Genomic DNA, 27,907 nt, shown 5'->3' with positions numbered 1-27,907 from the left:
TTTAAATCACTGTGTGTTTTAGTAATAGCGTTCAATATTTACCTTTAATGCCTCTCATGTACAATATCCTGCACAACAATGTTCATTCTCATGTAAAAGTACTTGTATAGCCTGCGTTATGTGTATAGTTAAGTATCTTATAGTATAAGTTATGCATAGGTTTTTAAAATAGCTCCTATGTCCAGTGTTGTGTTTGCATTATAATTAACTTATGTAGCATTGTTGTGAGACACAACATTTCGTTTCTCTGTATGTCCACACATGTAGCGGGATGACAAAAACGCTTGACAAACACTTGACTCAAGTGTTTGTGTTATTTGTATTAGTTTTGTCTATTTTTTTTTATTTAGCTATTTAGTACTTAAATAAAAAATATGAAATATTATAGAGCATACTTACTCTGAAAAATGTTTTTTAAATGTCTTAGACTTACACTCCAAAAAATATTTTTGTTGCTTGTTCAAACTACTTATTTAAAATAAGTTGAAACAGCACAATTCTTGAGATTTTGTCGTGACAACTTAACTGTTTTATGTTCAATTCACTCAAATTTGTAAAAACAACTAAGTTAAATTAATTCCTTCATGTTGTCCCAACACAAATCGATTGTGTGGAACCCAATTTTTTTTTTGTTATTAAAAGCACGGTTAGAACAAAAAAATATTATTTTATAAATTTTATTAAAACTTTTTAAAAATAATCTTTACTGGTGGTAATAAATTAAAATGGATTGCGTAATCTAAAAATGTATAATGCTTCATGCATAATTGAAATATTTTTTTAATGAGCCTTAATTGACTTTTATTTTACTTTTATTTACTGAAATATTTGCATTCCTTTTGTGTTTACTGTGTGAAATATATACAGTGCTCAACAGAAATGAGTAGACCTAATTTTGAAAATGAATATTATTATCCATTTCTCTGTGAATATAGGTATTATTTTTTGTGCATTTGAACAAAATAGATTTATTAAAAAGATATATTTATTAAAATATCATTTTAGCCACTAAACATCTTTAGAAATAGAAGGATAATACATTTGAATTCATGCTAAATATTGGCAAATAATTACAAACTACAAAATCTCCATAAAACTTTGTAATTTTTTGGTTCTTTAATTGTTTTTATTTTATATTTTTCTCTAACATATAAATGTGGGTGTACTAATTTTGGATCATTGTCATAAGTTATTTTGTTAGATTATCTCTAGATTTAGCTTCAGTACTGACTAATCTAATTTATATGCATTAATATAATAATGTAAAGCTTTTGATAGAAAATATTAATTTAAATGAGAGATTTGTGAGGGGAGTCCTCATAGAGTTAAAGTCAGAATAATTAGCCCATCTTGGAATTTTTTTTAATTGTTTGATGTTTAACAGAGCAAGGAAATTTTCACAGTATTTCTGATAGTATTTTTTCTTCTGGAAATAGTCTTATTCATTTTATTTTGGCTAAAATAAAAGCAGTTTTTAATTTGTTTTTTTTTTTATTTTATGGTCAAAATTATTAGCCCCTTTAAGCTATATATATTTTTTTTGTCAAAAGAACAAACCATTGTTATACAATAACTTGCCTAATTCCCCTAACTTGCCTAGTAACCTAATTAACCTAGTTAAGCCTTTAAATGTCACTTTATAGAAGTGTCTTGAAAAATATCTAGTAAATTTTATTGACTATCATCATGGCAAAGATAAAATAAACCAGTTATTAGAGATAAGTTATTAAAACTATTATGTTTAGAAATGTGTTCAAAATAATCTTCTCTCTGTTAAACAGAAAACGGGCAAAAAAATAAACAGAGGGGCGTCACAATGGTGCAGTGGGTAGCCCAATCGCTGTTGCCCCCACTTGACTTTTCTGTGTGGAGTTTGTATGTTCTCCTCGTGTTCGTGTAGGTTTCCTCCGGGTGCTCCGGTTTCCCCTACAGTCCAAAGACATGCGGTACAGGTGAATTGGGTAAGCTAAATTGGCCAAAGTGTCTGTGTGTGAATGTAAGAGTGTATGGGTGTTTCCCAGTTATGGGTTGCAACTGGAAGGACATCCGCTGCGTTAAAACATATGCTGGATAAGTTGCCAGTTCATTCCGCTGTGGCGACCCCTGAAGGGACTAAGCCGAAAAGAAATTGAATGAATGAATGAGTATAATAAATTTATATATTTAATTTCTGTATATTTTATACAATAAGTATATTTGTATATGGTAAGTATTCCATAAATGTAATTAGCCTACATAATATAATTATAAGTTATATTATATTATTTTATTGAACACACGAAAATGAATAATATTAAATGGAAAAAAAAACTGATATTAAGAACACTGTTTAAAGCCTGTTTATTATTGACCAATTAAAATAATATTTTAAACATTTTGGGGAAAAAAACATATTTTTCACTTTGTTTGAGGGCATGCCAAAATCAAACAACAAAACTTTTTATCGTGATGAACATTATAAATGATATAAGCAAGTTTCTATACATTATTATTGGTTTTATCCACTGTCATATTAAAAAAAAATAAACATTGTATTGTCGCCCACTGTTTCATTCAACGTCTTTCAAGTTATTATAGTGATAAATTAGAGAGATATCTTCCTTAATGCCCGATTAAGAAAAATGACACTTAAGCCAAAACGAATTATAACGCTTTATAAAACATGCCAAACTTGCGTGTCGTCAGACTTTGACGGGTTATTACAGAAGCTGTTGCTTGGCAATATCAGCAGCATCATCGGAGTCCCTAGAGAGCGCGCGAGAATAGAAGCACAGGATGCGCGCACACGCCCAACAACACGCACGAGCAACGCGAGACCGTTCACATTTCACCAATCGGCCGCTCCAATCGCTTTAAAGTTACACTCCGACCGCGGACAGGCGTTTTATCTCGGGCTGCGTTTTATTTACGTGCCATGCTTCAGTTATAACTCGGTGCTGAAATTTAAACCGCGGAATTCAGCCTGCCCGAAAGAAGTGGAGCGCCTACAGCGGCACATTTGAGCCTTATGAAGATTGTTGAGGTAAGTGTTGCATGTGCCAACGGTTTTTTTTTTTTTTGCACAGGAAAGAGTAGAAATAGGTCCTGCAGGCGAGAAATTCGAGCTTCAAAGAGGAAGAAAGTAAATGTGTCCGAGTCTGGACCGCGGTGCTGAGGAGAAGTGTGTGAGGAGACGGAAATTGAGTGAAGAAGTGGAAACGCGGTCAGCACCGTCAGTTTTGAAGGCATTTAACTGTCTAGTTTAACTATAGGACGGTGCTTTTGTCTAATTCGATGTGTAGTTCAAGTAGAAATGCAGAAAGTCATGTTTATGAGTTGAACAAGACGCGTTTTAAGGCATTGATTGAAGTCTGACTCAGTTCTTTCAACTGTTAGATTAAGCGTCAGCAATACAACGTATTAAAACAATGTTTGTTTATGTTTACTTAAGGGTCAAAACAGTGAAATTCTGTCATTTACTCCGTATTTGACCATATTTGTGTGGAAAACAACATAGAAGCAATAACCTTTTTGTGCATTTATTGACATAACTTTCATATATTTAAAAGGATAAGTTTTCCAAATATTGAAATTCTGTCATTTACTCATCCCTAAAACTGTATTTGACTTACATGTGCAGAAACACCAACAGAACACTCATTTAAAATAATTTATTGATTATATTGACTTAGATTTAAACACACATTTTGTTAAAATATATTAAAAGTCTGTCATTTACACACTTTTAAAACTGTTGCTAGTTCATTTTCAAAAAGAACACATAATACAGTGAGTCATTCACCTGGTATTGACATATTTTCAACACATTTTAGAGAACTTTTATAAATCAAAATTCTGCTTGTTACCCTTAGCATTTGTGTTTTATATTCACCCTAAGTTCCCTTAGTAACAGTATTTGACTTATGTGTTGAAAAACAAAAAAAGAAATGCTTATTTATGCACTTGAACATTTGGTGACTTATTTTCAATAGATTTAAACAGAAAGCTTTAAAATTCTGAACTTTATTTACTGCACATGACTTACAGTTATTTACTAGTCTGTGCATTTATTAACTCATTTTCAGTTGACTTAAATGATTAGTTGGCTAAATTTGAATTAAATTATGTCATTTATTGACACTCAAAACTTCATATGACATAAGATTGACAAAAATTGACAAACACGTTTGTGTTTTATTGACTTATTTTCAATATTTAAAATTACTGACCTGTCCTAAAGAACACACACAAAAAAACATTGGTTGGCTATCTGATCTGTTTGTGTATATATTGACTCTTTTTCATTTGATTTAAAATGATAGTTAACTGATATTATTAGCCCAAATGCTGAAATCCTGTAATTTTCTCACTTAAAAAGGTAAATAACTTCTGTGAACACACAAAATGTAGTCATTTCCATGTTTATGCTATTTTATTCCCTTGATAAATGTATTTAATGGCTTATTTTCAGTGAATTTTCATCGGAATTTTTAAAATATGACTTATCAGCAAATTATTGCACAAAAAAAGTTCCTTCGCTATTTGAATGTAAATGATGACTGAGGAACAAAGAATTCCTCAGGATGACAGTGTTTTCTGGTTTGTTGTACTGCACCTTACAACATTAGTTGCCTAAATATTGAAACGATGTAATGATGTAAAACTTTATATGACATTAGAACACAAAATATTGAAAAACACACCTCTTTGTGTGTTTATTGACTTATTTTCATTATTTAAAGTGATAAAATATTGACATTCTGTCATTTACTCACCCTTAAAAGAGTGTATGACTTACTTATCCTTAAGAACACAAAAAAACATTGGTTGGCCATCTGATTTGTTTGTGTATTTATTGACTTATTTTCAATTGATTTAAAGGATAGGGAAATAATACTAGCCCAAATGCTAAACTTCTGTAATTTACTCACCTAAAAATGGTAAATGACTACTGTGACCACACAAAATGTAGTCATTTCAATATGATTATGACTTATTTTCTGCAGATTTTCTCTTGAATTTTTTAAACATTACATCATCAGCAAATTAATGCACACAAAAAGTTATTTCGCTATGTAAATATGAATGATGACTGAGGAACAAAGAATTCCTCAAGGATGACAGTGTTTTCTTGTTTGTTGTACTGCACCTTTAAGAAACCATATTTCTCATTCCTACATGCATTTTAATTTACTTGTGAAAGTTCTTGGCTTCAATTTTTCATTGCCCGTCACAGTTAGAACAAGCAGCATGTGTGCTGTTCTGTCTGTCCAACAGATGCCACATCCATCACTGTGATGTTCATGATATAACTCACACCTTTTCAGAGGTGCGTGCTTCAATGTCTCATACAGATGGCTTTTGAGGCAAAAAGAGACGTTCTTCTTTTTCATTCTGTGTAAGACTCTGAAAGGGAAGATTTAAGAGATCTTCACTCTGATTCCTTTGAATTATTTCTCGGCAGGCTATAAATAGGATGGTGACATGCCCTCACTAGCTTCTAGTTAAGAAATGGATGTGCTCAGAGGACAAGACCTTCTGCTATGTGATCTGTGTTTTTTTTTAAATGAGTGGTTGATGTTGCAATGATCATTTAAACGGTCCTGATCATCTTGAAAATCTTGCAAAAAGAGTTTGAAGAAATTAAATGACTGCAGTATTTGAAACAAAAATCTTCAGTTTTGATTTGATTTATCACGAAAGATCATTTTTGGAGAATATGCAAAGTAAAATGTTAAGATTATAAGAGATTTTTTTTAAAAGTTGTAAATAAATATTGGAACACGTTTAACCAAATTATATTTAATTTATATATATATATATATATATATATATATATATATATATATATATATATATATATATATATAGTACACACACACACACATACATACATATATATATATATATATATATATATATATATATATATATATATATATATATATATATATATATATATATATATATATATTAGTCCCTTTATTAATCCGTGGTCGCCACAGCGGAATGAACTGCCAACTTATCCAGCACGTTTTTACGCAGCGGATGCTCTTCCAGCCGCCATACATCTCTGGGAAACATCCACACTCATTCACACACTCATACACTACGGACAATTTAGCCAACCCAACCAACTTCATATCGGATATCATTCAGCCAGTGGAGATCACAGATTTTAAAGAAAACGGACCTTAAATGCGCCAATTTTTGCATTGGCATACAGTTCGCTGGAAGCGCTTAACCCAGGTTACTGGCAAATTAAAAGTCCTATTAGCATGCTTTGGCATATACCCTATTCACCTGTACCACATGTCTTTGGACTGTGGAAGAAACAGGAGCACCCGGTGGAAACTCAAGCGAATGCAGGGAGAACATACAAACTTCTCACAGAAACGCCAACTGAGCCGAGGCTCAAACCAGCGACCTTCTTGCTGTGAGTTGACAGCACTACCTACTGTGTCGCCAATTATAATAGTAATTTCTCAGTTAAATTCTACATCTTTTTGCAGTCTAGATTTAAAGCGTGTAATTTTCTGTTTTTCATTTTTTCACATTTTTTTTTCAATATCAATTTTTTAATTTTTTAACCTCAGGTGCAGTATGTAAGTTTGACAACCGGTGGTTAAACTACTGGTTCAAAACACACACAAGAGCAGGTTGCCAGATTACCGACAACAACAAAGGTTAATTCAAGTCTTGTTCTAAATAAAAGCAGCAGCATATGAAATGAATAGATATAATGAATATTTTCCACATTAAAAGAAGTTTTTGTTCTGACCAACACCTGAAATGGATATTTTAGAAACGGCTTCTATTTCTTGATGTTAAACTCGGGCTGGGCAGGATATCGAGTTCTGGGGTTATATCGATATGATTCCCTAACGCGATGCGGCATTATCCAATTTCATTCATCTCGATAAAGTTTGAGGCCACACGTGCACATTTTGTGCGAACATGGTAGCACACAATCTCTACATGCGCAAATGAATGATTCACTCCATGAGTCATACAAAAGATTAGTTAAAAGTGAAGGAATCATTCAAGAACGACCCATCTCTTACGCGACATGGAGGAACATGCAGTGCCGGTGTAGTGAGAAATCTATCTGACTTCACGGACAAATCTGACTTCCCCTCGCGTGCACGCACGTCACACAGCATCTGCAGCTTATCAGAAACTTTTTATTGATCATTTTTTCTGCAATCGACAGCAAGAACGAACATAGCCTTGTCAAATTGACAAGCAGCACCTAAATGTGTTCAAAAGAATTAAAAACGACAAAATGGGCTGAATTTATACCGCATTTCGAAGGTGAAACACCTCATATTCACTGATTATAAGTTCAGTATTTATTACACGACAATCTCTTTTACATTTATGTTATAACACATTTAGCTCTGCGTTCTGGTCTGTTATAATGACTGTTTATATTTATGCTTAACCAGCATTTCATCACAGTACTCTGAAACAGTTTCGATACTTTTTTATATCTATAGTCTATTCATTTTCATCTCCTTATTTAATATTTAGTAACACATTTGTTAGTTAAAACAAAAGGAAAAGTGTAGGATTTTTTACATGGAGTGAAAGACTTATCTTTAGATATCTTTGATATGTGCACTGTTTAATAATTGTGCACAATACATTTTTATACACAACAGTTTTAAACAGGAGAAAAACCTGTACTGTGTTTTATTTATCAAAGATTTTGTGCAGCTCTTATTTTTGTGCAGCTGTTTATTTGTAAATAGGGGGGGGACCCCCTGTGTTTGAATTTTATTTAAAAAAAATGTTTAATGTTTTAATAAAGGCTTTAACCTTCAAGTAACCATTTATGAGAAAATACCGAATATATATTGCATACCGTCATTCCTCCTAAAAATACCAGGATATGATATTTTGCCCATATTGCCCAGCCCTATGTTAAACAACAGAAAAAATTGTTTTGATTGTTAATGATCACCTTAGGGACACATCAGGTGCTTTATTAAGTGTTAAATGCTAATAATTTATTGCCATAATCCTGAAAGCAGCAGCAGATAGTTCACCACCGATCTTGAAAATATAACAAACCGTTTGAAATTGAAGTTAAGAACTGTGACTGCAGTGAGTACACTATTCTGTGCTTCTGAATTGCTGTATTTAAATTTTTTGGCATGTTTCGTCTGGTGCAAACAGCCAAATTGCTTATCAATGCTTATCAATCATGTAGCGTGTTGTTGGGACACAGAGTTACAATGTAACCCGCTCAACTAATGTTTGCATTTGTAATGTTTATGTTATTTGCAAATTAATAACCACCTCATGTGATCTGCGTCTCATTTTAGATGCTGCTACTGTCCACCAGAGGTCGCATTTTCCGTCCCCAATGCATGCTTTAGAGCCTTTATGACTGAACGAGTCACACCAAGAAGCTGAAATATAATTGGCTACACTGGCAATGGCGGGTTAAATGACTAAAACAAAGACAGACATTCACGTAATGCACATTTTCAAAGCAGAATATCTGACTTTAGCATTGTTTTTCAAATAAACAAGAATGTTCACTTATCATGTTTCTGAAAAATCTGTAAACATATTATGGTATTTGTATGCTTTAGAAGGGTCAAAAACTAACATACAGCACCTTTAAGCAATTTAAAAGTTCCAACGTTATGCTAAAAAGTTGTTAAATTAAATTTTACTTAATAGAAAACCTTAGTGAGTTTAACAAAGAAGTAATATTAGAGCTTATTTTGTTTCATCTCTAACATTAAGATGTTAAAATGAGTATTTTAGCGTTTATGCACTGGCCCCATTCACTTCCATTTGCTGTCAACTGAGCATGTCCTCAGATATGGCACATCTACCAAATGCATTTCTCTTTTAACAATTTAAGAAAAAAAGAAGGTTAAGTTTATTCTTTAATCTGGGCCATCATCAATTCACCCTGCAACTGAATTATGAATGTCAAAGCTTTTCTTTTCCTTTCCAAAGAGACCGATTTCATTGGCTGGCCAACACTGGGTCATCATTTTGGTAACAGTTCTGTCTGTTTTTCACCCTGGTCCATAAAGAGGGTTATTTTTACCGTCGCCGCTATAGAAATTGCCTATATAATAGCCTCCTTAATTCTGTGGAAATAATACTTGCGGGACAACTCATGCATTTTTTAGCATTATACTAATGGATGTTTGCTGTTTGTTGAGGCCACAGAGAGCCGTAACATTTTAAAACAACCACTTAAAGACACAAATCACTTTGGTTTGTGTTTTGGCTGTACTCCTGGTGCATTTCAGATGGTGGAATCCTGGTCGTTTTCCATGATACGTTGTAAATATGTTTGTTATGTATATTTTTTGAATTGGCACTTTCTTCTGATGCTTAGTTTTGTGTATAATGTCAAGTTATTTATATAGTGCTCTATATAATACACAACTACATTTACCAGTCTGTTGGCCACTAATGAAAACCGTTGTTCATCCGTTGTACTATTAATAAGGCTGGTATAACAAACTTGCCAAAATTAAATGCGCACAAAATATTTGTCTGGTAAAAAATGAATGCAACTGATGTTAACAAAAATGTTCATTCATTCAGTCATTTTTTTTTCGGCTTAGTCCCTTAATTAATCTGGGGTCGCCACAGCGGAATTAACCGCCAACTTATCCAGCATATGTTTTAGGCAGCAGATGCCCTTCCAGCTGCAACCCATCTCTGGGAAACCATACACACTCATTCAGACTCATACGCTACAGACAATTTAGCCTACCCAATTCACCTGTACTTCATGTCTTTGGACTGTGGGGGGAAACCTGAGCACCAAGAGGAAACCCACGCTAACACGGGGACAACATGCAAACTCCACACAGAAATGCCAACTGTCCCAGCCGAGGCTCGAACCAGTGACCTTCCTGCTGTGAAGCAATAGCACTACCTACTGCGCCACCACTTCACTTCAAAATTTAGCTTGATATAAATAAAGAGCTATTTTTCCATAATGCATGTGCTAATTTATAACATCATCAAACAATGATCTGTTTAATGACAAAAGTTCACATAAATAAGTGATACATATCAGAATCGGCCAATAGTTTATTAAAATCACGTCCCCAAAAGTATAGCAATCAATGCAAACTTCAGATATGAGATATGTTCAATAATTTTGAATGTAATGTCATTTGTAATGTTATCGTCACATTAGAAATTGACCATGCAAAATTCTTTCGTACGGCTCTGCGAAAAGGGGCAGGATTAAACGAGATGATTAGACAATTAAAAAAAGAGCGATTGTTTTATATTTTACATTTCTGTCCAGAGAGGTCGTGTTCTGATCTTCGATTGGTCTCATGCAGTCAATTGAATGAAGAAGCACTTAGACTGTCGTCAATACAAATCAATTCAGTTTTTGTTTTTTATCCAATTGTGTCAATTGCTATCAAACTGATCAATGTGATCTTATTGAATATTAAGTAAAGGCTAATTGACTCCTGGATGTTCAATTATTAGAAAATAATGCAGACCTGAGGTGGGAGTTCTAATTATCCATTGAAAAAAAGTCTTGAAATAACCAGGCAACTATTCCGGCATATGTTTTACGCAGCAGATGCCCTTCCAGCCACAACCCATTACTAGGAAACACCCATACACTCACATTTACACTCGTTCTCATACACGGTTACTCACTGAAGTTAAGCGGGGCTGATGCTGGTCATTATCTAGATGTGAGACCAAATGGGAAAAATTAGGTTGCTGTTGGAAGTGTTGTTAGAAGGGGGTGGTCAACCTGTGGTCTGTGTGAGTCCTAATGCCCCAGTAAAAGTGAAGGGGACACTATACTATCAGTGAGTGCCATCTTTCAGATGAGACATTAAACCGAGGTCCTGACTCTCCGTGGTCATTAAAAATCCCATGGCACTTTTTATAAAGAGTAGGGGTGTAACCCCGGTGTCCTGGCCAAAAGTCTCTCAATCGGCCCTTGCGATCATGCCCTCCGATTCATCCCCATTCATCGAATTGGCTCTATCACTGTCTTTCCATTCCACAAATTGCTGGTGTGTGGTGAGCGCACTGGTGCCGTTGTCCTGAGACCCCGCTTATGATTGTAAAACGCTTTGGGTGTATGGCCATACACAATAAATGCGCTATATAAATACACATTACATTACATTACATACACTACTGCCAATTAAGTTTATTTAGTACATCTGTAGTGCATGTCTTTGAACTGTGCGGGAAACCGGAGCACTTGGAGGAAACCCATATAAACACCCTGTTAAAGATTATTATATATCTTAATCTTTACATAGTTGCTGGAAATACAAACCGAACCCTGAGATGTCTGTATTGTTCCACCCCTAGTAGAAAGTAGGAAAACTCCAAACTCAGAGTTTCCCGGAATGTCTTGCAGGATATCTGATATCTGAATATTCGAAATTAAATTTTTTTTGGACAGCCCAAATTTAAATCTATGTTCATGGTGGTCAGTGATGGAAAGAGTTCTAAAAAATCATACTTAAGTGAAAGTACCATTACTTGCCTAAAAATGAGCAAGTAGAGTAAAAGTATCTGTTGTAAGTATTACTCATTACTTATTGGACCTTTCAAAAGTACTCAAGAGTAGTGAGCAGTGAGTATTACGCTGTAAGAAGCTGATGCATTTACATGTAATTTATGGATGCTGTAAATGTAACCCTCTGTGGTGCATTTTAATTATTGTCCAGCAGGCACACAACATTATAAGACGTTAATATTAAGTTAGATAGTTGTGATGTCAGGTGACCAAAATTCAATATTCAGCATCTAATGCTGCGTTTACACCAGATGCGGAACGCGCGTCTAGCGCAATTGATTTACATGTTAAGTCAATGCAAACGTGCGAATAGACATCCTGCGGCACGTTACACGCGAATGGCGTGGCACAAATGACGCGAATTGCGTGAATGACGCGGTGCGAATGGAGCGATACGCGCGAATTGAGCGTTTTGCGCATTTGACACGCTTAAAGCGCGTTAACCAATCAGGAGCTTGCTCTTGTGGGGGCGTGATTGTGACGTATCGCCTGTTGTCGATGTCCCAGGGGAAATCCCCCAGCAGACACCTACAAAAAGTTCATTAAACTGGGCTGGGCTCAGTCAGAAGCACCGCTGAAAACCTCCATCAGCCAGGTTCAGTTTTTGGAGGGGTTTATGAGCTTAAAGAGCTGGATATACCTCTGAAAGGATGTAGTGGACTCAGACACGGCCCTAAACATAACGACGCTGTTTATCATCCTTCATAAAGCACATAAAAACTGTTATTTTCTTCATAAAATCCATGTTAGCCCTTTAGCAATGAAGCTAGAGTCACGGGGCAGACTTGCCCATCACGCGAATTCGTGTCTGTTCTGAAGTGAATTTGATATGCGAATGAAGCGGATTTGACGCGCGAATGAAGCAGGGTTTGATGCGCGAATGAAGCGAGTAACCTCAAATGTTCAAGCGGCTATGTACGCGCGAACAACGCGATTTACCTGCGTGTTCTGCGTCTGTTGTGAACACAGCATAAGGGCAACATTATTTTGATGTCCAATAACGACGTCAAAAGATTTTGACATTTGGTTGATTTTAGGCTGTGACGAAGTGACCAAAATCCAACGTTGAGCCAAAATCTTAAACCAACGTCGTATTGACGTCAAATACTGACATTTATTCATCAGGTATGGCAACCAAAATCCAACATCTGATAGACGACATAGTGCTAATGTCCACACACAAGCTGTAACATCATTAGATGTTGGACATTGACATCGGCCTGATGTTGGGTTCTGATGTCAACCCGATTTTCATTTTCAAACAAAATGCAACGTCCCCACAATGTTGGGGTACAACATCAATCTGACGTCATGTTGATTATTATAAATTTCCCATGTCTTGAGGTAGTTCTTTATGATGCGATTTACCTTCTATCTGCGATTTGATTAGACAAAAATTACAGGACTGATTTTTCTAATCCCCATAGACAAGAAAAAATAAAGTAGTGACTGCAGGTTGAGATAAAGTAATAGAATAAAAGTACCAGTACAGCACTAAAAATGTACTCAAGGGAAAGTAAAAGTACACATTTATAAAAATACTTAGTAACTTACAATTTCTGAGAAAAACTACTCAATTACAGAAATTTGAGTATTTGTAATTTGTTACTTTACAACACTGAGGGTGGTATTACAGAGTATGTACCTAGCATATTCTCAGCAATTGTGTTTTTATAGAATATTTATTTTCAACTTTTATTTGGTTTAGACAGTAGAGTACAGACAGCAAAAGCCATGTGCACAGAGATAGAGGAACATGACTGACCAGGGACCTCAAGCCAGTAATCAAATGTCTGCAAGGCTACAGCACTGTCGCCAACCATATTCTCAGATATACCAGTCTGGCTTTGTATCGGGTTACATGCTATTCGCATACAGTGTTTATTAAAACAGATGACTGCTCAGTATGTTTAGTTTTGCTCATCTGTGTCTGAGGAGGTTATGGATTGTTATTAAAATCACACAGACCTCTCTGGACTGGTGCAGGTTATTGACTTCTGTAGTATTACAGTAATTGAATGACTTCACAGGCATTTCTTTCTATGATACATGTTGCATTTAAAAGCGTACTAGTAACTCCACAATATAATATCAATTTATTTTCTCAGCGTGCTACTGTAATTACTTAGACAACAGTTCAGTCCTGCTTGACCGAGTATCACTTTAATTTTTTGTTATAGTTGCAGAGAAATCAAACTGCAGTTACCACACACTCTCTCTCTCGTTTTCTCTCACATACACTTACTGTATATATGTAGTTTATAAGAACTCTCCATAGATGTAAAGTATTGTATACTGTAATAAACACTCATTTATGGCTTAACTCTACCAGTACCCCTAAACCCAACCCTCATAGGAAACCAGTGCCAAATATATTGTCAAAAAACCTTCTTAAATATGATATATAATTTACATAAGTTTATAAAATTCTGTAAAACTAATTATTTAAGAAAGCCCTAATAAGTACTCACATATTCTAAAGTACACTTAGTCAACACACCACCTCTCTATTAGCTTGTTTAAATGCAGATGCTGACAAGTTTGTGTTGTGAATATGAAAAAGACTGCGCAGGCTCATTATGAAAACATACCACGTATACATTTCTGGAGAGCATAAATTGTGTAGCCAGAGCTACGTATCGCTCCATTTTGTTTTTAAAATAACCAATACGGGGTGGTATGACGCCGCTGGCTGCTTCTCTTTCTTTTTGTGCTACTAGCTGACTGCTTACCTCTGTTTGGACAACATTAACACTGTTACCAGTTTGTCCAGTAGCGCACCATTTATGTCTGCCGACTTGAGATGCAGAGAGGAGTTGACTGCGAAGACAGGATTTCAGTCTGATAAAGAACGGTTCCAAAAGGCAGGTAAAACAAAAGGGAAAAAATAAACAAGTAAATAACTGGGTGAGAATGTGGTAAAATTTGAAAACATGGTGAAAATCGACAAAGGTTGCTTTTCAGTGTTTTGAAAACATTATCGGTTGGGTTTAGGTAAGGGGGTGAGTGGGGTATCGATCAATCGGTCAGTCAGTCAGTTGACAGCAGCCTCTGTTGGACTTACATGAGAACAGCAGGCACAAATGCTACTCGTGAAAGAAATTTGAGATCTAAAAAAGCGTACACAACGGCCACACCTGGTGGATTTGCAAAAACTGCAAAAAAATGAATCACTGGGTACATATTTCACGATCTCCAGGAATGTATAGAGGGATACATATCAAATGGGCCTTGGTTGAGCCTGGGTTGAAAAAACATTTTTTTTTTATTTTTATTTTATTGCATATGACATGTTATGTGATGTTAATTTGCCACTAGCCACTATCACACATAAAAGAGGTGTGTGAAAGCTGTGCCAAGCAAAGCTTTTTGCTTCTTGAGTATTTTTTTCATCGGATACTTTCTGCTTTTACTCGAGTAACTTTTGAAGTTACCCAAACTCTAATGCTACGGCTACACACTAAGCCGACAGTTGGCCTTTGGGCTCATTGGCCGGAGCTCATTGGGCCGATTTCAGCATGTAGAATCAGTGTCGGTCATCAGCTGATGAGAGCGCTCTGACTGCTTGTTCAGCAATGAATCACAGCACGTGTGTGACAAACTGAAGGGACATATCAAGCAAACAATTTAGACCAAGAAGGATCACAGAGAGGCTGGCTATAATTCTGTTACATTTCTGAAATATTTGCAAATGATATGGAAAATCCTTTTCTGTTGTGGTGACAATTACTTAATGGTACTGAACGATGCTCTTGTTTACGTTTCGTCTGTGTGTGTTTGAAGTTCGATGTTCCTTTGTGGAACAGACTACTGCACCCCGTGGAGTGGAGAGACATGTCTTCTTGCACAGATGCAGAATGCGGCTCTTGTTTCAGTTGGCTTTCATCCATTTGGTTTATTTAGATGCAAGTTTTTGGTCCAGACCAGATCCCACACGGAGCGACAACACAGTTGGATTTTTTTCCATTAGTATTCAGTATTGGTTTGGCATCAGGTTGTTGTATCCCAGTACTAACCCCTACTGTAAAAACCACTTATTATATGGCCTTAACCCACCCCTACCCCTAAATCCAACCCTTACAGGAAAACTATGGCCAATTTTGATCCTCAAAAGACCCCATTGAGTATGATCTTTAAGCCTTTTGAATTAATAGACACAAGGCATGTCCTCATAAACAACCTCAATGTTGTCATATCTTAGGTCATACACTTGTCATTATACAAATCTCTGTCCCTGTAAACCCAATCAAACACACACACACACGCACGCACTTTTAATGTCTTTTATGAGTTGCAGAAAATCCAAACCGGAATTTCCACTTGCTCTCACACACACACACACACACACACACACACACACACACACACACACACACACACACACACACACACACACACACACACACAACACACAACACACGTTCCCATAGTAGCTCAAGTCTTCAGCAGCTCTTCAGCTGCACACACCTCGCACCCACACAGTATTCCTCTGTGAGCCTCATGACAGAGTCTGCTGTCTGAATGTCAAGGACAAAATCAGAAAGCTCCAAGAGAAGGTAAAAAGACAAGTTCTCACTCTTTATGATTAGTCAAGCCCTGAGAGGATGAGGGGTTTGACATTCAAAAGATCCTCTCGTCACACAGTCTGACTGGAATACAAGCTTGTGACATACAGGTGATGGGCAGATCGACTGCAGGGTAAAGCTGTAAAGACTGCTGGTGCAGGCACGACAATGCATATCTTACAGTGTTACTCCTAAATTATTCATTTGCATACATTTAGTGGGTAGTATAGGGTGAGCTTTCAACAAGGGGTTCATATTGTAGGTCTTACAGAAAATGTTAACTCGAGACCTTAAAAGGTCAAACCTTTTTTTATATATATACGTTTTTTATTTATATTCTTTTAATTTATTGTATTTACATATATTACTTATGAATATTTATATTTGTTTATGTATTTAAAATATTTAAAAGCCATTTTAAGAGTTCACATGTAGCTGATGATTGATTATAAAGCTTGTTTGGCATGCTGACCCTGGAGTGAAACCTGAGCTCAAAAGATTTTTTGCCTGCCTATTTATGGCCAACGAAAAATTAGGGATTGATACGAAGAGAAATACTGCTGACTAAGAGCTCATCTATGGTGCCAATTTGGTTAAGTCTGTTCACTTATGTCACATGTCTTTAGACGGTGGGAGGAAACCGGGAAACTCCACAGAGAAATGTCGACTAGCCTGGGAAGGACTTGAACCAGTGACATTCTTACTGTGATGCAACAGTGCTAACCACTGGGCCGCTGTTCTACCCTCTGTCCTTCCCTATGTCAGAAAAGGGAGGAGGAATAAGGTAAAAGGGAGAATTCTTTAAAATAAAGATGACTGAGGTATGAAAACTATTTAGTATTTTTGGTGACTGAAAAATCGTCTGATTGGTAAATCATGTGTTAGATAATGCAGGACAAGCTGTGGTCAATCATCGTGATCCTCTCGAAATTAGATTATATAAATAAACTTCACTAATATCAAATTTGACTTAAATTTGGCAACCAAATATTTGGCTAAACTTTTCATTTCTCAAAATTTCTTTTAAGATTTATTTTTTAGATACACTTAAACACCCGATTGGTTGGATGGCCCAAAAATTACGGTTACAGCACATGTCAATAACCTATTGTTACTTTTGTCAGATGTCACTATTGTAAGGACTTTTTTATTGGGTTATTGATTTCTTTAAACTGATGTCATATGAATTGTAGTTGTAGATAGTTGAAAAGGTCAACCAATCAGATCTGTAACAAAACAAAATCCCCACATCAAGGGGCGATACACACAGTTAAATGTTGTCAATTACATTTTATAACACTTTTTACAACACAAATTGATTCAAAGCAGCTTTATGTAAATTCCGGATGTCAATAAACTAGCTTCTTTTCATGCTAGATTAATTTTCTGTTAGATAACAGTTCTTTCTACAGAGAAAGATGGTAATTGTGTCTCTAATGCATTAAAAAAGTCACCAAAGTGTGTGTCTTTTGGAAACGTGCCTAGAATAGATTTGCCATACTTTCAGGCAGTCACACATACCAGTTCATACATTGCATGGCTGATTAATTAAACAACTGAAGAACAAGCATGATGTGTTTTCCATTGGCAAGGCAACTGACATACAGAATAAATATAAAACCCTTAAATAAGATGTAGCAAGATACTGTATATACATGTGTTGAGCCACAAACTACAGGGCTTTTGTATATTTAAAATTGTTTTCTTTTGTAAAATCACTTGGAGTCAGCTTTTTCTTTTTCACTAAGGCAATGGAAGCTGATAATAGATTTATGCATCACGCATGAGGTGTGAGATGATGTTGAGTTTTGCTCAGTATTAAAGCAGAGAAAAGCATGTGAAATGTTTGGTGGGACTGTTGTTTAAAGATCATCCCAAGTAAACATCTGTCTTTGAAGAAGCGTGCCACTGCACAGTAATATTAGTGTGTAATTTATTTCCCTCCAGGGCCGCAGCACCTCATGTGTAAGAGAGGTCAACATATGGTGCTGAGCTGTACGGTGTGTATGTGTGTGTATCCGCGTGAACGAGAGGGGAAAACACATGAGCTGTTAAAACAGAGTCAGAATTACATTGGCAAGCAAGCAGGGAGTGTATTACGCATGTACATTGGATGAGTGGCCGAGCGCGTGTCCGCCTCAGTGCAGTGGCTGATGTAATTTACACTGTCACAACAAGAGGCCGGTCGCAGGATGACAGGGGAGCAAGGGAGAGCAAGGCACAGTGATGACTGACCTGTCAGCACTGATCATTTTGTTTGTCATGTGCAGCTTGGTAAAAGACGAGAACCTGTAGAGCTGGAAGGAGACCTGGGCGAGAGTTTCTTCTGGCTGATGGTCATTCGCGGTGAGCGTGATTCGGTCAAGCAGGACATGTTATTGAATCAACATCATATTAACATGGAAGCCAGGGTCTAAAATTAGATCCTGCCAAGTAAGTAAGTAAAGGTCAATGTTTGCAACAATGTTAGTAGCAATTTAGATGGTGACTTTTCTTAATTATTTTAAACAATGCCGGAGCACATGATATGATTCAGCATGATTATCCAACTGTAAATATGTATGTAAATCTGATGTTCCGCATGCTTCAATGGTCTTTTGATTCAAACAGCTTATGATAACAGTGTTTTCAGAGCCTCTGAGCAACTCAGATTGTGTTGACTTAATACTGTGCATGTGAAAGTGCAACACGGACAAAACATCTTTCCAAGTTACAAATGAGAATGTTTAAAAAAAAATCTGTTGTCAACAACATAGAAGTACTCGAGAATATAAATGTTTTCTTGCAGTTTACAGCGAAATAAAATCTCTATGGTTTAAAGATGTTTTAACCAAACACATTTTGCGAATTTCAATGCTATCTGTGAATGTTTTTCGTAACTATGGATTTGGCTTCATAAGATCATTCTGAAAACTTAGCCCTATATACATTTCTGGAGATCGTGTATTATGTATCCAGAAGTACATTGGCTGCATTTCGTCTTTAAAATGAATGCTACGGGGCGCCATGATGTCAATCCTTTTTATATTTATCAGCTGACCGCTTACCTCTGTATGGTCAGCATTCCTGCTGTTACCAATTTTTCCATTAGCTTGCCATGTAAGATGGCGGACTTCAGACATGGAGAGGAGTTGATCACGATGATGGTCAAATGGTACCAGAAAGTGGGTAGGACGTAAGCAGAAGTCAAAAATAATTTAAACGAGTAAATAACTTTAAGACTATGGTAAAATCTGAAAATGGGGTAAAAATCAGGTGAGAGCTTTTTAAAACTGTCGGTTGGGTTTAGAGAAGTGGATGGGCGGGTTAATCTGAGTTTTTGAAAACACTATTGGTTGGGTTTAGGGAAGGAGGAAGATGAGTCAGTCGATAGGTCAGTCAGTCAGTCAGTTCACATCGGCCTCTGGTGGATTTCTGCAAAAACAGCAGCAAGAGAAATTTGAGATCTAAAAAAGCAAACACATTGACTTCTGGTGGATTTGCGAAAACAAAAACTGCAAAAAAAAAAAAAAACTTACCTCCCGGGACGTTTTTGGCACTTTCCAGAAATGTATGTAGTGGTACGTTTTCAGAATGAGCCTGGGTTAGGATTTGGGATACACAAAATTGTTCAATTATCTTGGTTAATGCTGAAACTTGGTCATTTCTCCTTAGAAAGTAACTGAAAGTGTTAAGAAAATAATCACAAAAATAATCGTTAAGGCGCCTTTCCACTGCACACGACATTTGGACACAACTGTTGGAATACGTCCCCTTGTGGTAGTCGCACAGAATTTTCATGACTGAATGTTCTGACGTGCCTTTATTCTTTGTGCGTTTATCATGGTTGAATGAATGAATGAATGAATACTAGAAACTCATAGACCTCTAAAAATATTGGAGGGAATGTGGAGACAACATTAAAATAATATTTTTATAACTCATTTATAAATAGAAATGTTTTTTTTTAATATAGACTTTTTCTTATTTAAAAAAGAACCAAAAAAAACTACTATTTCTCATCTCGCGCACATGGACCTGCTTGGACAACACCAGAATACATCACATCCGGTCGACTGGTCGCATACGGTCTAATCGCAGGAGTTCAAATATTTCAATGGATCCGCAGCTCACTTCAGTTCCGAATTTTCCGCATACGGAGATGATCAGAACTCCACGCAGCTCCCGGACTACTCTCCATTGGAAATGAATGACTTCCGGCCTGTCGCTTGTCGTTTGTCATGTGCAGTGGAAACAAGGCTTTAGACTAATTTATGTTAGCATGTAACATATTGTCAATATGTTTATTGCAATAATAATAATAATACTATTAAATGTACCTGCAAGCAGCAATTCGGGGCCAAGTAGTCCAGAGCCTGAATGAGCAAGCTAGGCAGCAAACACCAGAAGAACTAATAAAACAACATTTTAAGTAAAATGTTTTAAATGGCTCAACTGCTTATTTCATTTTACTAATAGATGGCACTCTTACCAAATGTGGGAGATGTGGTCAGTGTGAGGAGATTCATTTTGAAGTTTGAAAAATGTTGTTTTTACATCATAACAACATTTTAAACCTTTTGTGTTAGTTTGAATTGGTATGAGCCATAGATCGAGTGAAAAAAGGATTTTGATTGTGCTTATGGCTCAAAAGTTATTAGTTTTTAAAATTTGCAAATTTGGAAAAGTAGTGGTGCTAGAGAGTTAGAGGCTCCGAACTGGCTGTGGTTAAGATTGAGGCTATCTGTGTGCCAAACTTTATATGTTTCATGCAAGCGATTATATAGGCTGCCATTCAAACTGTGGCTGAATAAGTGGAATAAAAAAAAAAAAAATAATAGGAATGCCAATGCTCCTTGACCCCTAATAATAGTAGTAATAGTACTGCTGCTGGCACTAAAAGGAAAAATAACAGCAATATTTATTCATCCATTTTCCTGCAGCTTAGTCCCTTTATTCATCAGGGGTCGCCAAAGCAGAATGAACCGCCAACTTATCCAGTGTGTGTTTTATGCAGCAGATGCCCTTCTAGCCACCAACCAGTACTGGGTAACACCCATACATTATGGCCAATTTAGCTTATCCAATTCACCTATTGACCTTATTCTCCGCCGATGAGTGGGCGCTGCCATTTGAATCTTTTTGGCTTGAGACTTCCGGTCTCATTCACTTCCATTCATTTTTAGACATTAAAAACTGCTCATTACGCTGCTTGATGTTGCAATTTGACAATTCCTTGTTATATTATTCTACTTGGTCTGTGTAGTCATGCAAACATTTGTTTGTAGACCAAGTAGTTTGACCGTTTTCTGCCGTTTATTATTCCTAGTCATTTCTCCCATAGGCTACTGAATCGGAAGTTCTAAGACAATCGCGAAAACAGGCGCACTTCTGCATTTTAGAATAAGGTCAATAGCGCATGTCTTTAAACTGTGGGGGAAACCAGAGCACCAAAAGGAAACCCACGCGAACATGGGGAGAACATGCAAACTCCATGCAGAAATGTTAACTGACTCGGGGCTTGAACCAGCATCCTTCTTGGTGTGAGGCAACAGTGCTATCCAGTAAGCAACCGTGCCACCCTAAACAGCAATATTGCTAATTGTAAAAAAAGATAAAAATAAATATAAAGATAAAGATAAATCTTTTAGTCAATATAATATTTTAATGGAATCTTGACAGGAGTGCATTTCCATGTTCCAACAATAAAAAAAACATCATGCTTCCAAAAACAGTACTAAGCTTTATGGTTAATAGAGGGATAAGAGGACCCGAGTGAGAGCAAGTGAAAGACATAGCATCTGGAGACCCGCATGGGGCCGGTTACTATGGCAGTGAGTCTCTCAGGACCTCAGGGAGAGCAGCAGGTTGCATCCTAGTTGAATTAGGCATCATTTTTAATTTGATTCAAAAGGAAATGAGGCTGTTACAGATTTTTATTCTTTTATTAAGACATTTATAAAGGTACTTGTAGATATGTAGACCTAAAATGGAGTCGGAAATATGAGATTTTCTTACAGGACACAAATAAATTGCATTGTTTTATTTAAAAATGTAATTTAGGAACCTATTAATATACAATAATGGTGCAAAATGAATACACATAATAAATAAATATTAATAATTCAAAAAATGGAAAAATCAAAGAAGCTATAGAAAATGTTAAATTAAGTTAATTTATTTGCTGATTGAGTTAAATATATGACGTTACTTAAAAATGACACTTCCCACATATTGCATATAATCTGTATATACTGTATGTGTGATTCTGCACACTGCACAGCTCTTTAATGACTGATGACAGATCGTCTGTACCTTTCGACATGCCATTTTGTGCTAAACAGATCAAACTAAATCCCAGTTTAACAATTCACATGCTTCAAGCAATTACTAATGGGTGACAGATGTGGATTTTAAAATGGGGCCTACAATGTCAGCAAATACAGTGGCAATATTCACAGTATATGAAATCAAAATGGGTGGGTGTTTTAGAAGCGAGATGAGATTTGAGAAACTCCTGCTGTTTTTATAGATTCTCCAGTATATGCATGCAGAAAGGGGCTGATGGATGAGGGTTTTGCACACCCAGGACCAGGTTCAAACTCGCTCTCTGTCCTTTCTCTGATCCCCAAGTAATCACAGCCCTTCCTCCATCTGTCATGTTCACCAGCGAACAACCACCAGATGTCGCTGGTAAACACTCACTCATAAAACTACATATCTGCCTTCTTCTGGACTACATATGCATACATGCACTTCTCCTAGACACTCACACCTGCTCACTCATCCAGCTTGATTACATTTGCACACCTGAGGACTTTCAGAGACTGATTAACACACACTATTTAAGCCACACATTCACCCCTTCAGTTTGCCGAGTCTTGTTTATCTGTCAGGTGACATTACAACGCGTTATCCTGGTCTTGTTTTCCCGTGTTTTGTTCTTAGCCCTGTTTATCCTTGTCATCCTGTTTAGCCGCCTGCCTTACGACCTATTGCCTGTTTACTGACTACGATTCTGGATTGTCTACATATATCTGTTTGCTCCCGTATTGACCACTGCTTGCCTGACTGTGAATAAAACCTGCATATTGGATCCTACCTTCTGTTGTTGGTGTCACTCCCCGGCGTTACAGAAGACTCGGCCACACAATGGATTCAGCGGGTATCAAGATCATGTGTCTGCGTCAGGAAGCCCGGTCTATAGAGGAATACGTGGAGGACTTCATCCAGGTAGCCCATTTAACATCTTTGGATGACTTATGCCTAATGATTTTCTTTCGTGGAGGACTTTCTGAGCCCCTATATTCCACAATGCCTTTGCATGACCCCCACGGGACTCTAGAAGGTTATATTGATCTTGCACTTCAAATGAGTGGGTCCCCCTTCACTGTAGGAGAGGTGGAGGACACCCCTAAATATTTTTTTGGGGGGGGCAAAGGACAGCAAGACCCGCTGGCAACGGGGCTTGCTGCTCATTCCATCACCACACTCCCAGCTCACAAGATGGCCGACTCCAGTCCTCCAGCTCACAAGATGGCCGACTCCAGTCCTCCAGCTCACAAGATGGCCGACTCCAGTCCTCCAGCTCACAAGATGGCCGACTCCAGTCCTCCAGCTCACAAGATGGCCGACTCCAGTCCTCCAGCTCACAAGATGGCAGACTCCAGTCCTCCAGCTCACAAGATGGCCGACTCCAGTCCTCCAGCTCACAATGTGGTCACAACCAGCCCTCCAGCTCACAATGTGGTAAGCGCCAATCTGCCACCTGCTCACAAGATGGTTTCCTGTTCCTTGTCCGTTCCTGCCATAGTTCCTGTTTCAGTTCCTGAAATACCATCACCTGAGCCACCAGAATGGCCACCACCACCTGAGTTACAAGAGCTGATGCCACCACCAGAACTGTTACTGCCAGAGCTGCCACCACCAGAGCTGTTACTGCCAGAGCTGCCACTGCCACCTCCAGAGCTGCCACTGCCACCTCCAGAGCTGCCACTGCCACCTCCAGAGCTGCCACTGCCACCTCCAGAGCTGCCACTGCCACCTCCAGTGCTGCCAGACCCTCCAGTGCTGCCAGACCCTCCAGTGCTGCCAGACCCTCCAGTGCTGCCAGACCCTCCAGTGCTGCCAGACCCTCCAGTGCTGCCAGACCCTCCAGAGCTGCCAGACCCTCCAGAGCTGCCAGACCCTCCAGAGCTGCCAGACCCTCCAGAGCTGCCAGACCCTCCAGAGCTGCCAGACCCTCCAGAGCTGCCAGACCCTCCAGAGCTGCCAGACCCTCCAGAGCTGCCAGACCCTCCAGAGCTGCCAGACCCTCCAGAGCTGCCAGACCCTCCAGAGCCGCCGCCACCTGAACCTCCTGAATGGCCGCCGCCTCCTGAGCTCCCTGAATGGCCGCCGCCTCCTGAGCTCCCTGAATGGCCGCCGCCTCCTGAGCTCCCTGAATGGCCGCCTCCTGAGCTCCCTGAATGGCCGCCGCCTCCTGAGCTCCCTGAATGGCCGCCGCCTCCTGAGCTTCCTGAATGGCCGCCGCCTCCTGAGCTTCCTGAATGGCCGCCGCCTCCTGAGCTTCCTGAATGGCCGCCGCCTCCTGAGCTTCCTGAATGGCCGCCGCCTCCTGAGCTTCCTGAATGGCCGCCGCCTCCTGAGCTTCCTGAATGGCCGCCGCCTCCTGAGCTTCCTGAATGGCCGCCGCCTCCTGAGCTTCCTGAATGGCCGCCGCCTCCTGAGCTTCCTGAATGGCCGCCGCCTCCTGAGCTTCCTGAATGGCCGCCTCCTGAGCTTCCTGAATGGCCGCCGCCTGAACTTCCTGAATGGCCACCGCCGCCTGCTGAACTTTCTGAATGGCCGCTGCCGCCTAAGCTTCCTCAATGGTCGCAGCCTCATGATCCAGAGCCTCCGCAGCTCCACGCTCCAGGCCCTCCGCAGCTCCACGCTCCAGGCCCTCCGCAGCTCCACGCTCCAGGCCCTCCGCAGCTCCACGCTCCAGGCCCGCCGCAGCTCCACGCTCCAGGCCCTCCGCAGCTCCACGCTCCAGGCCCGCCGCAGCTCCACGCTCCAGGCCCTCCGCAGCTCCACGCTCCAGGCCCTCCGCAGCTCCACGCTCCAGGCCCTCCGCAGCTCCACGCTCCAGGCCCTCCGCAGCTCCACGCTCCAGGCCCTCCGCAGCTCCACGCTCCAGGCCCTCCGCAGCTCCACGCTCCAGGCCCTCCGCAGCTCCACGCTCCAGGCCCTCCGCAGCTCCACGCTCCAGGCCCTCCGCAGCTCCACGCTCCAGGCCCTCCGCTGCTCCACGCTCCAGGCCCTCCGCTGCTCCACGCTCCAGGCCCTCCGCTGCTCCACGCTCCAGGCCCTCCGCTGCTCCACGCTCCAGGCCCTCCGCTGCTCCACGCTCCAGGCCCTCCGCTGCTCCACGCTCCAGGCCCTCCGCTGCTCCACGCTCTCCGCTGCTCCACGCTCCAGGCCCTCCGCTGCTTCACGCTCCAGGCCCTCCGCTGCTTCACGCTCCAGGTACGCCCCCGCTGCATGGTCCTGGTCCTCCATCCCTCCCCCAGTTCCGCCTCCGCTCCACCTCCCGCCTGAACAGTATTAGGAGTGTCTGGAAGCCACTCCTTAGAGGGGGGGCTCTGTCATGTTCACCAGCGAACAACCACCAGATGTCGCTGGTAAACACTCACTCATAAAACTACATATCTGCCTTCTTCTGGACTACATATGCATACATGCACTTCTCCTAGACACTCACACCTGCTCACTCATCCAGCTTGATTACATTTGCACACCTGAGGACTTTCAGAGACTGATTAACACACACTATTTAAGCCACACATTCACCCCTTCAGTTTGCCGAGTCTTGTTTATCTGTCAGGTGACATTACAACGCGTTATCCTGGTCTTGTTTTCCCGTGTTTTGTTCTTAGCCCTGTTTATCCTTGTCATCCTGTTTAGCCGCCTGCCTTACGACCTATTGCCTGTTTACTGACTACGATTCTGGATTGTCTACATATATCTGTTTGCTCCCGTATTGACCACTGCTTGCCTGACTGTGAATAAAACCTGCATATTGGATCCTACCTTCTGTTGTTGGTGTCACTCCCCGGCGTTACACCATCATGTTCTCCAAGCGGTTTACTTAATGAAAAAATGCTGTGATCTGTAAATGAAAAGGCTTTGGCGGGTCTCTAATCATTAATCCACGCAGGTTAATATCACACATGCCCGAGAATCAATACGCTTCTTCCTTCTGCAAGCACAGAAAGATTGGCCCAAACTTTTTATTCAGGACTTTTATATAGTGCTTTTTAAACCCTTTTTTATTTTATATGTCCTCACATGCCACTAGCAAATGCTCAGATGAAAAGTGCTGTCCTTATTGAAGCTTTAATTTAGAATAGAATGACTTAATAGTCATTTTATAGTTTTATTATAATCAAGTTGATTTAATGACGGATATCCTTATGAGACGTATGTATAATGTAGTTATTTTCCTGCTTGAATTTAGTTAAAGCAAAAAATATTGTGAGATTGGTATACTTTTTGTTCATCATTTTTATAATAGTAATATGTCACTAAAGGCAATTTTTGCACTTCAGATTTTTTAGAATAGTTTGTTATAGTATTTAACAATGAAATGGTGTATTAACATTTTTATTATATATAACATTAACAATTATTTATTTATTTATTTTAATTAATTATAATAATTAAGAATACTTCTGTTTATAAGTAAGTTTTATATAAATTCTTTATTTTATTGTATGATTTTATATGTTTAATACAACTACTAAATACTGTTATTACAACCCAGGCTCATTCTGATTACATACCTCTATGTACATTTCTGGAGATTGCGAAATACCTTCCAGGTGCTACATTTTTTTGCAGTTTTTGTTTTCGCGAATCCACCAGTGGCCGCTGTGTATGCTTTTTCAGATCTCAAATTTCTACCGCGTGTGCTATTCGTGCCTGCTGTTCTCAAATAAATCCACCAGAGGCTGCTGTTGACTAACTGACAGACTGACTGATCAACTGACCACTATCCCTACCCTTCCCCTTCTATAAACCCAACCGATACTGTTTTAAAAACGCACCAATTGAGCCACCCACCCACTCTCCTAAAGCCAACCACAGTATTTTGAAAAGCAACCCAGTAAAAGAAAATTCTCACCCTATTATTTACTTGTTTATTTTATTTTTTGGCTTCTTTTTGTATCTTACCTGATTTCTGGAACCGGTTATCACTGGACTTGAACCCTGTTGTCATGGTCAGCTCCGCTCTGTTTCTTAGGTCCGCTGACGTATGTGTCAAGCTACTGGTAACAGCCGATAAGCCATCCACATGCAGGTAAATGGTCAGCTGGTAAGTAAGAAAAGGAACATTGTCATACTGCCCTGTAGCGTTCGCTTTAAAGATGATATGCAGCCATATTGTGCAGCCATATATCCGGTGTGTGACCTGCATAAGGCTGCATTTTGTCTTTAAAACAAACGCTACAGGGCGCTCTTACCAGCTGACTGCTTACCTGCACATGGTCGTCTTTTCTGCTGTTACTAGTTTGTCCAGTGGCTTGCCATGTACGTTGGAGTTTGTTAATCAGTGCTTTTATAAAGCAGGGAAGGAGGAAGGTCAGTCATTCAGTTGAAAGCAGCTTCTGGTGGATTTATACAAGAAGAGCAGGTGTGAATGGCGCTTGCAAGAGAAATTTGAGATCTCAAAAAGTGTGGTGCATTCGCAAAAACTACAAAAGAACGTAGCTCCTGGGATGTTTTTGTCACTCTCCAAAAATGTATATTGGGGAACATAATCAGAATGAGCCTGGGTTGATAATAC

At 39.0% G+C, this 27,907-nt stretch overlaps 1 protein-coding gene across 3 annotated transcripts in view; it reads left to right on the top strand.

Moving 5' to 3' along the window:
* The first annotated feature begins 2,791 nt into the window (after positions 1-2,791).
* si:ch211-269c21.2 overlaps positions 2,792-27,907 on the top strand; it is a 142,064-nt gene continuing 116,948 nt past the window's right edge. The window contains exon 1 of one of the 3 annotated variants that reach the window (XM_009298018.5): positions 2,792-3,022. The gene's annotated coding sequence lies outside the window, so the exon portion shown is untranslated. Of the gene's footprint in view, positions 3,023-18,069; positions 18,536-27,907 lie in introns of those variants that run through there. The other 2 variants (XM_073943118.1, XM_073943117.1) reach the window with 2 other exon arrangements.

This window comes from Danio rerio, chromosome 25 (assembly GCF_049306965.1).
Source record: "Danio rerio strain Tuebingen ecotype United States chromosome 25, GRCz12tu, whole genome shotgun sequence".
Lineage (NCBI taxonomy): Eukaryota > Metazoa > Chordata > Actinopteri > Cypriniformes > Danionidae > Danio > Danio rerio.
This window is presented reverse-complemented; position numbering and strand designations above follow the sequence as displayed.